At 39.9% G+C, this 9,441-nt stretch overlaps 1 pseudogene; it reads left to right on the top strand.

Annotated features, from left to right (window-relative positions):
- Nucleotides 1-1,410: 1,410 nt before the first annotated feature.
- Nucleotides 1,411-3,372, top strand: LOC116900157 (annotated as a pseudogene).
- The last annotated feature ends 6,069 nt before the right edge of the window (nt 3,373-9,441 follow it).

Below are 9,441 nucleotides of genomic sequence, written 5' to 3'. Positions count from 1 at the left end.
GGATTTTTCTGAAGGTTCTTTATCATAATTTAAAGAGTCTTCTATCCTCTGTTCTATGGCTCCCCATCCAGCATTTCATCTTTCTGTTTTCTTTTTCTAAGTCTGCTTTATTCTGGTCTCTCTTAAAGAGGTTATACAAAACTGTAATCATTATTGAACATACAGTTATTGTCATGCTGATAATTGGAACAAAATTATACAAGGTCCAACCCCCCTACGCGCGCACACACACACACACACACACACACACACACACACACACACACACACAAGTGTGTTTGGGATGTCTAGCTTTCTGTAGCATGTATTTGACCTTGAAAACCATCCTGTGCTTTGAAGAGAGCACAACTGCTATGCCTTCAGGCTCCAGTCCCAGAGGTACTGTGGAACAACCCCTTCACTGAGTTAAGTGCTCTAGCCCCCTGTTTCTACCTTTTGACAATTTTGTTGCAGAGTGGTGATTTCTCTTTCAGGACCCACCCCTGTGGAATTAATTTGGCTTCCGTTTCCTGTATCAGTCTAGGACTCTGCTCTGTTTCAGAGGAGTACTTGTCCCTGGCTTCCACCTGGAACTTCTCACACTCTAAGCCTGGTTCTTTCTAAGTTGGGAATTTGTGCCTTAGTCAAACCTATATGTCTTTTTCCAGGAGTAAATCCTAGCTAATGCAGGTGGAGGTCAGTCATGAACACAAAAATGCAGAGATCAAAGTGACCATTCCCAACTCTGTGATTTTCCTGAATGCATCTGGAGGTATGCTTGTCATTATGACTAGGAGGACATTTATTTCAGGAATGGGGATTGTTCCTTGATTTGGTGATTAAGGACACACAGGTTTGCTGGAATGATGGAGTGAAAAAAGTACTAGTGTCTTTGTTATAGATATATATTACAGCTTTATTTTAAAGGCTTATGATCCCTGCGTGTCGCCTCCATCTCCATCCCACAGAAAGGAGCGACACCACAACGCTCTTCTCAAAGTAGTTTATTCAGGAACCTTTCTTTCTGCATGCAAGCAGTAATCTCTCTTTTCTTTTCTTCCTTCTCCTTCTTCTCCCTTCTCTCTCCCCCTCCCAGCCCCGAGCACACTCCCTTATATCCTCCCTCAACTCTGCCTCCTCAGTCCAGACTGCGTAATCTCAGTTCATAGGTCCACGTCACATGGCCTGATCTTGCGTCATGGTGCGCCTGCGCAGCTCTCACAATGGACGTGGCTAGTTTCAGGTGTGTGAGGAAGTCAGGTGCTAGTCATGAGACTTAGCTGCAGTCCTGGGAGCCATCTTGGGACTGCCGCCACACCCGCTCCCCACATCCTTTGTGACTATATAACTCAGAATGGCTCCCTACACCTGCGGGTCCCCCGGGTCCAGTGACACACTTCCAACTTGCAACTGAGCACTTGGCTTTGTCTCATGTCACGGTTACAGAGAAAACTTCTGCCAAGAAGATGGAGAAGCAGAACTCCAAGCTGACACAGAAGTTTCTTGCAGCTGAGGCTGCAAGAAGTTAGACACGAGTCTGCCACAACCTCAAAATGGAGATGTACCTAAAGAAACAGGAAAAGGTGGAAAAGTTACAAAGGCCCTGAAGCATTCTATGACTGATCACAAAGTGTAGGCCTGCCTGAGGAGACTGTGAAAAATTCCAAAGTTAAAAAGTCACGCCCAAAACTTACCATTCTAGCCAAAGGAGAAGCAGCAGCAACAGAGTCTCTTGATTCTTACTAAAGAAGAAAAAGGAGAAAAAGGAAAATGGCGACTGATGCTGAGCCTGATACCAAAAGAGCAAAAAGCTGCAGAAAGCGCTGAGGCTGATGAGGAACCAGAAGATGGCGTGAAGAAGGCAAATGGCAGCGAGGTACCCAGCCTACCCTACCCCTAGGTCTGACAGGTGCCTTTGAGGACACTTCATTCGCTTCTGTGTCCACTACTGTCAGTGAGAGCACTCTGAAGGCCATAGAAGAAATGAGCTTCAAGCGCATGACGGAGACCCAGCATGAAAGTATCAGGCCACTTCTGGAAGGCAGGGATCTTCTGGCGACGCGAAAACTGACAGTGGCAAAACTCCGCTTTCCTCATCCCTGTGATACAACTCATTGTCAAATTGTAGTTCATGTCCAGGAATGGAACAGGAGTCCTGATTCTCTCTCCTACCAGAGAACTGGCCATGCAGACCTTCGGTGTTCTTAAGGAACTGATAACACACCGGGTTCACAAGTACGGGCTGATCATGGGTGGCAGTAACAGGTCTGCAGAAGAGCAGAAGCTCCTCAATGGGGTCAATACCATGGTCGCCACACCAGGCCGGCTCCTAGACCATATGTGGAACACACCAGGATTTATGTACAAGAATCTACAATGTCTGGTTATTTGATGAGGCTGACCGTTGGGTCTGAAGAAGAATTAAAGCAAATTATTAAACTTTTGCCAGCACATACACAAACTTTGCTCTTTTCTGCCACACAAACTGGAGAAGTTGAAGACTTGGCCAGAATTTCTCTGAAAAAAGAGCCATTGTCTGTTGGTGTTGACGACAATAAAGAGGTTGCCACAGTGGATGGCCTTGAACAGGGATATGTAGTTTGTCCCTCTGAGAAGAGGTTTCTTCTGTTTTTCACATTCCTTGAGAAGAACCCGAAGTAAAAAGGGATGGTCTTCTTTTCATTGTATATGTCTATGAAATACCACTATGAGCTGCTGAACTACACTGACCTGCCTGTCTTAGCCATCCATTGAAAGCAAAAGCGAAATAGGCGAACAACCACATTCTTCCAATTCTGAAACGCAGACTCAGGAATACTGCTTTGTACTGATGTGGCAACCAGAGGGCTGGACACCCCTGAAGTGGGCTAGATTGTTCAGTACGACCCTCCCGATGACCCCAAGGAACACCTTCATCTCATCTGGTCAGTAGAACAGCCAGGGGCCTGAATGGAAGAGGGCACGCCCTGCTCTGTTTGTGCCCTGAAGAGTTGGGTTTCCATCATTACTTGAAACAATCCAAGGTTCCATCGAATCAGTTTGACTTTTCCTGGTCTAAAGTTTCCTGTAATCAGTCTCAGCTGGAAAAACTGATCGAAAAGAACTACATTCTGTACAAGTCTGTACAGGAAGCATACAAATCCTACATACGGGCATAAGACTCCGGCTCTCTCAAGCAGATCTTCAATGTGAACAAGTATGCCTCAGGTTGCTCTGTCTTTTGGTTTTAAGGCCCCTCCTTTTGTTGATCTGAATATGAGCAGACATGACTGCAAGTTTAAAAGGAGAGGTGGTGGTGGGGGATTCGGCTAGCGGACAACAAAGAGAGAGGAGTCCAAGATCTTTAAACACATCAGTGAGAAGCCAGCAGACCTCAGGCACTTCTCTCACTGAGGTGATCTGCCTTCGGCTCAGACTAACTTTGCCCAACTTCCCCAACCCCAATAACCTTTAAAATAGAACTTTTATCACATTTAGAATTTTTTTGTCTTTACTATGATGATAATATTTTACTTTCAAATACTTCTATAAAACAAATTATATCATTATTTTAATGATTTTTTTAAAAAAATAAATGCTTATGATTATGTTACACTACAGGTAAAGGCACATCAGTGTAATCACCGTTTATTCACAAGTTTAACAGTAATATAACAAATATTAGGTACTGCTAATATGACAGACATTTTGATTAATGTAGACAGTAAAGCATAAGTTAATATACATTCTAAGTTAATGTACATATTTAGTATCTAAACAAAGCTGTTTAGTATTTTTAGGATGAAGAAGAGCTCCCAAAAAGACACAAAATTTATGGAGTGGAAATGTATGTTGTCAACACGTATTCACATGAACACAAAGTGTATTCTCTTATGTGATAGACTTGGCTTAATTTTGGTAAGAATTTCACAATAGATACACAAAAGTAACGCACATTATGTAACTTTGAAATGACTGTGTGTGTGTATGTATATGTGTGTGTGTGTGTGTGTGTGCATGTGTCAATGTGTGTGCAGCTCTGAGTATATGTGTAAGGAGTCCACAGGATAACAGTGAATGCCATTCATTAGATACAGTTTACATTTTTATGAATCAAAGCTAAATATGCAGTAATTAGATTAAAAAATGGTGGATGATGAGATGGTGAGATGTATAAACAGGAACATGATAGAAGGAAAGAACCATATCTTAAGAGGCATCCTCCAATCTCTACATGCATTCCTGTGCATGTGTCAGAAAATAGGATATAATTATACAGCATAAATGTCTGGTTCTATCATGTGATACAGACTTATGTGATGTTTTGAACCCAACAGACAGTGATGTCATGTTTGCTAAGCTAGCCATGTAATACTTTATTCATCTTGCATCTAACTGCTCCTGGCATTCTTGCTGGGTCTAATCTTTCCCACTAACTCATGCTGATTTGGTGGAGGCCTGGCTGTTTCTGTTGGATTATGCTACCTCTGCTGATTCAGGTTTGGTGACACTTTTTGAACTGCACTGTTGGTGTCATGACACTGACTAGTAGAATGCTGGTATTCTGACAGTGAAGATTAGAGTTGTCCCCAAAAACGATTTCTAAACAGGTTTACATCCGCATTCTACTATTTACCATCTTTTCTCCTCTATCTTTGGACAGGGTTTGAAAGGTTGGAGAACACTTATTAATGTAGGTTTTAAAATTAAGCCTATATAAGTAAAAATGGGTTTTTTGGGGGAGGAGGGTAGAAAAACATATAAGAAGGCTAGAATGAGAACATCAAAATGCCCCAGGAAACCTGTTCCAGGTAGGGCATGCTAAATTTCACTTATTTGACATTTTCTACCAGGGACATAGTAAACCATTTCCTGGAAAGTCTGAATCAGTTCTGATTCCCAGGACCGTGACCTTGTTTTATCAGGCCTGAAAATACTACCAGGTAAATATGAGCCATGACTCACCTCACATCATATATACTTTGATCAACGTGTTATCAACATGGATAAAATAAAATACTTTCTGCAGGACACTCATCATATGACTGAAACAGAAAGTAGAGACCAGAGCACATGACAAAAGGCACAAGTATACCAGAGACCTGAAGAAATGGTGAGATATCTCATCCGGGGAGGAAACCCTAAAGGTGACTAAAGCCATAAGAAAATATTCACTCATTTATTAAAATGGTAAGGGCAGAAGAAGTGAGCATTGCCCTTGTGCTTTTGTCATAACTTGGTGTTTGTCCAAATGAGCACATGCACTTGCATGGATTTTAGAGGAGAACACTGGGTACACTGCTCTATCACCTTTTTCTTTAGTCTCAAAAGACAGGTTATCTCATGGAACTGGGCTGGAGGAGAACAAGCCCTAGTGATCTTCTCTGTCTTTGCTCTTTATAGAGTGTGGAATATAGGTGTGTGTGTGTGTGTGTGTGTGTGTGTGTGTGAGAGAGTGTGAGAGAGAGAGAGAGAGAGAGAGAGAGGGAAGAAAGCCCATTTTTATAGTTTTATATGACATTTGAAGAATTGAACTCAGGTCCTTATATTTGTGCACCAAGCACTCTTAACCTACTTAGCTATTTTCCCAGTTTACTTTGCTCCTTAACAAACTTTTCCCACTGGAATTAATGGAGTCAATTATTGTAATTATAAATCCCCAACCCCTTAATTATTCTTTAAACTGTAAAGGTTTCCATGCCTGGCTATTGGGAGTTGCAGTGATTTTCCATCAGCTAATTCCACTAAATTTCACTGTCAATAAATCTGACAACTTATTTGCCAAATTGTTTCATACCTATTATGGGATTTACTCATTTCTTTTCTTTTTATAGCTATTGTAAATGAATATTTTATGTTTTTATATTTCAAGTGTTATCCCCTTTCCCAGTTTCCCCTCCAGAACCCCTCTTCCCCATCCCTCCTTCTCCTGCTTCCGTGAGGGTGCTCCCACTCCCACCTACTCCCACCTCATCACCCTGGCATTCCTCTACACTGGGGAAAGGAGCCATCACAGGACCAAGGGCTTCTCTTCCTATTGATGCCAGTCAATGCCATCCTCTGCTACGTACGCCTCTGGAGCCAAGGGTTCCTCCATGCATATTCTTTGGTTGGTGGTTTAGTCCCTGGGAGGTATGAAGGGTCCAGTTGGATGATAATATTGTTCTTCCTATGGGGTTGCAAACCCCTTCAGCTCCTTCAGTCCTTTCTCTAACACCTCCATTGGTGTCCCTGTGCTCAGTCTGATGGTTGGCTATGGGCATCCTCCTCCATATTTATCAGGCTCTGGCAGAGCTTCTCAGGAGACAGCTCCTGTCAGCAAGCACTTCTGGGCATCAGCAATAGTATCTGGGTTTGGTGTCTATATATGGGATGAACCCCCAGGTGGGGCAGTCTCTGGATGGCTTTTTCTTCAGTCTCTGCTCCACACTTTGTCCTCGTATTTCCTTTATACAGGAGCCCTTCTGGGTTAAGACTTTGGAGATGAGTAGGTAGTCCCATTCCCCAATCAGGAGCATTGCCTAACCTCTGGATATGGTCTTTAGAGGTTCTTCCTCTTCTTTGTTGGACATTTCAGCTAATCTCATCCTTGTTGGGTCATGGGAGCCTCTTGCTTTCCTGGCATCTAGGACTTGATGATGGCTACCATCAGTTCCCCATCTGCCATTGCTACACACCTCTGCTCAAATTCCTGATCCTTTGTATATCATCCCTGTATCCTCCCATACCTGATCCATAATATAAATAAATTATAAATTCAAAATAGTTGCATTTGAAAACCAATAGCTGAGTGCTAGATAGCACTTGACTTTTGAGGGAAGTGAAAGGCTCTGTGCATACGACAAAAGGTTTCATGTGCTCAAATGTTTGCACACATGAGGTTCAAGGCACAAATTTTGATCAAGAGGAAAGGTCACATTTCATCCATCAGTATTCTAATCTTCTTACCTTTTTCTTTTGATTCACATACCTGCATAACTACCCTGAACACCCAGAAGAAAGCTTTCTTATTACATGGGGTCTAGTCTTTATCCTGTCGAGTCTGTACTGTTCATTTTCTTCCTTTCCAGAGAAAGTTCACATAGTGCAAAGTTAAAAATTAAATAAAGATTAAAAACTGAGCCCTAGAATACCTACTAGTTATAATCTGGTTTTGAGAACGCCTTTCTAATCTTCCTAGGCTCTCTTAAAAACAGCGTTGATGTAACTCATAGACAGTAGCTTCAATTCCATCACCTCCTGATACAAGTAATAGTTTTTTGTATTGTATCCAAAAGGGTGTGAGTATGGGTGCTTTTATTGCCAGATATCTATAGGATTAATCCATATTACAATTGTAATATATTAAATTATGAAAATCATAATGGCCATAATTTACTAATCAGATAGTGTTTTATTTTACTATCTCTCATGTTCATGACAATAATGAGTCATAAAAGAATATTGTATATCTAGCATAGGTTGGAAACTGTGGCTCCAAAAGTTATATGGTAAGAGATTAGGAATAACTGAACTGAGCGGAATGTATTAAAGACAAATATCATTAATCCTACATAAAGTAGTTTGTAATCATCAGTTTTCCCCCGAAAATAGAGTAAAAATAATTAGAAGAACCTCAGTAACAACATTTCTAGGAATAAATGCAGTGTTCACCATGTGTGTTTTCTCTGTAGCGGTTTCGTTTACTTTTATGTTTGTATATAAAATGTCTACTCAAATGTCTTGTGTTCGAAGAGATCATCTCCTGCTGACTATAATATTAACAGAAATTAGTTTGTGAGAACTTCATGACTGAGAAAAAGCACAAGATCCAAAAGATAAAGGGTTCACCCAGTTATGGTTCCGTAGGTGAATGCTCAGGGAGGAAGTGGAGCTGATTGAAGCAATAAGGAAGGGCATGGGCTTGGCTTCCTTCTATCTGCCCACATTCTGCCTGCCAGAGCAGAATTTTCAGCCCCAGGCAGCCAGACCCATGTCATCCTCACTTATCTCTGACCCATAGTGGTGGAGGGAGTGCATCTTGAAGTGAAACCTTGACAAAACATAGGCTTTTCTTCCTTCAACTTGGGTTTCTTGGGTATTTTGTTAAGCCTCACATAAACAGCTGGATACTAAGTCGTATTCTGATTTTTTAAATGAAAATTACTGGATATGCACAGTTCCCTAAGTCCAATCCTCAACAGTTCAACAAACAAGCAATACCTTGCACTATTGTAATTCAACATCAGAAAAGCAGAACAAGTGTATATGAAAAAGTTTTCCAACACAATATAATTTTTAAAAATATCTGTATCAAAAATGTTTAATTGCTGTGGTAAGGTATAGTTTGGAAATTGGAAGATTACAATATTAAATATATGCATGTGGTGTGGGTATGTGTATGTATGTTTGTATATTTGTGTCTGTGTGTATATAATATGTTTGAGTGTTAAAGATGTGTGTATCTATGTTTGTGTGAGTATATGTGTAATTCCAGTATTCATTTCTTAACTAGGAATCATGAGAATTTCATCTTTTATTGAGTGTTTCAGATCTATCATTTCTTCAAGAGCAGATTTATAATGTACACAACTACAATGAACTCAGCTACATTTCAGTTCAAATAAAGATATATTATGTTACACAGTATATATATATATACATATACATATACATACACACACATATATATATATACATATACATATATATATATTGTATTTCACAACCAAATCTGCCAAGCTGTCCAAAATAAAACTACAAATGATTGATAATTTATCTTTTATGTATTTTTTGTATATGTGGATATATGAGTGTGACTATGTATGTTTCTGTCTTTGTCTATTTGGCTGTGCCTACATGATGTGTGTGGAACTTCTGCCAAATTGTCTATGGAGGTAAGAGTAGAGTCTGGGGAGTCAGTTCACTCCTGCCTGAGTCACTTTGGTTCAAGGCCTTACTCATTGAGCCACGCCTGTAAGCCTCAGAAGAAACTATTTAGATTCCAATTTTAATTCTTACTTAGATTATAAAATGCAAAATTGAGTACTTCTTTGAAACTGTACCCTTAAACAATAAAAAATTAGAGACCTTAGGAATGCACTGTGGGTTAATTGGTCAGCAATTTCTACATTACTTGGTGCTGCAAAGTCATAAAGGGAATAAAAACCTGATTTTGGTTGCTAGCATGGAAATTTAGCTAAATATTCTGCAACCTGGTACTATTAAAAGTGAAAAATATGAAAGGCAATAAGTAGACATAAGCAGGAATTGGGCTATTTTAATTTTGAGATAAGGTATAATTTATGTTGGTTAGTTTAGACAAGCTAAAACTTCAACAATTTAAATGACAAAATCAAGTTTAAATAATCAAGGAAGGGTTTCTCGATATTAATTTTAAATATAATAAGTACATAAAATAGGAAAATTAATAGTAATACTTAACCTTTGAGGTATCATGGATTCTAAAATTACTTGTTTTATTTTAATATGCTTAATATTATG

Source organism: Rattus rattus, chromosome 5, assembly GCF_011064425.1.
Source record: "Rattus rattus isolate New Zealand chromosome 5, Rrattus_CSIRO_v1, whole genome shotgun sequence".
In the NCBI taxonomy this organism is placed as follows: domain Eukaryota; kingdom Metazoa; phylum Chordata; class Mammalia; order Rodentia; family Muridae; genus Rattus; species Rattus rattus.
This window is presented reverse-complemented; position numbering and strand designations above follow the sequence as displayed.